This window comes from Pavona decussata, unplaced genomic scaffold (assembly GCF_977016875.1).
Source record: "Pavona decussata unplaced genomic scaffold, jaPavDecu1.1 SCAFFOLD_58, whole genome shotgun sequence".
NCBI lineage: Eukaryota > Metazoa > Cnidaria > Anthozoa > Scleractinia > Agariciidae > Pavona > Pavona decussata.
Window position 1 is genome coordinate 2,880,001 of NW_028145480.1, and position 1,485 is coordinate 2,881,485.

A 1,485-nucleotide genomic window follows, 5' to 3' on the forward strand; every position below is an offset into this window, starting at 1 on the left:
TTAAATTCTTCAGTTCATCATTGACTTCTCCAGTGGAATTTCCAGATACCAGGCGGTCAGGAGCAAAAGCCAAGACTGTAGTCATTTACCGATGTGGTAGATTTGACTCGGTATCGGTCGGTTGCTGGGATTATAATGGTCGGCGTAAGGACCTTCTTGCTTTTACTGTGGACAAAGATAAAACGTTGCATGGACTTTGTTTATGCGGGAGTGAGAGAAATGACTACAGAGTTGCTTTGGAGATAAAGAATGCCACTAACAATTGTCGTATTGCCTCAAAGTCAGGAAGATTTTCTTCAAAGCGTCTACAATACAAAAGTGATAGCTATCATGGATTTGACGTTTTGTTTGACCCTCTAGTTGACTTGAAAAAGAACACTAAGTACCAGATAGAGGCGTCGATATCTGGTCCATCATCTGGGAGGGGAGTGAGTGGCTCCAGTTCTCTACTGTGTGATGGTGTGACATTTACATTTTCAGCCTGCACTTCAGCCCTTAGTAACGGAACATCTCTTATCGAAGGGCAATTTCCTGAATTTCTTTTCTCGGTCTAGTTCTTTACTTTATGGAATGATCATGGAAGTAGGGATAAAAATACAACACAGGCAATACACAATAGCAGAAGCATGTTAGGGATTTTGATAATAAAATATTAATTTGTGTGTATAGTAATTGAAGAACAATTTAAATGTAAAAAAAAAAAAAGAAAAACATTTAAGGCCAAGTCTGATTAGGCTATAAGTATGGAATTTTTAGTTGTTACATGTAAGAATCGAGAACGTCTGTATTTTCAGCCAGTGTATTAGTTAGTATCGAGACTTATACTCTAATGCTGTTTAGTTGGTTAGTTCTTCACAAAATAATGAACTAGAACAATCATAATAGGTGCAAGCATGACTCGGATAAATTAGTCTTAAGAATTGCAATACACTTCACTATAACGCCCGAGTTAGTCACAATGAATAGAATGGCTACGTTTCATTTCAATTCTCACGATTTACTTGAGGTGTCTTTTTGTTCGTAGTTCCTCTGGTAACAACGAATTTTGTGAATTCAGGCTAAAATATAGCATGAATGGAATTGACATATTAGTTCAGCCACAAGTGTCTTCCAGTCTTTCTCTTATTTTTGACAATAAGAAACTACGATGGTTCTCGGATCATATCATCACTAAATTGCGATAATTTTTCGATGAACACATAAATCGTCGCTCTCGCACTGGTGAGTTGGAGGAAGACGAACCGAGTGCGCTTGAAACAGCTCCTCTTATGACCACTTCTCTAGGTATCTAAGTGTTCTTTTCTTTCCCAACTGCACATCGAGTTCTCACTCTTCAAACCTTTTCCAGTCTTTGAGATAGTGATGAACCAACGCGAAGAAAATTTCAAGGTGTACGAATTACAACGGAAGGTAAAGGAACATATTGCCAGTGGATAAGAAACTAGAAGAGACTGGGGAGAGGGAGTGGGCGACAGGGTAGCGTAA

At 38.6% G+C, this 1,485-nt stretch overlaps 1 pseudogene across 1 annotated transcript in view; it reads left to right on the forward strand.

The window, feature by feature from the left end:
• LOC146479684 (BTB/POZ domain-containing protein 6 pseudogene) overlaps positions 1-1,005 on the forward strand; it is a 1,948-nt pseudogene extending 943 nt beyond the window's left edge. Inside the window, exon 1 of the transcript XR_014864824.1 lies at positions 1-1,005. This exon is cut by the window's left edge and continues 943 nt beyond it. The product of XR_014864824.1 is annotated as a BTB/POZ domain-containing protein 6 pseudogene (transcript).
• The last annotated feature ends 480 nt before the right edge of the window (positions 1,006-1,485 follow it).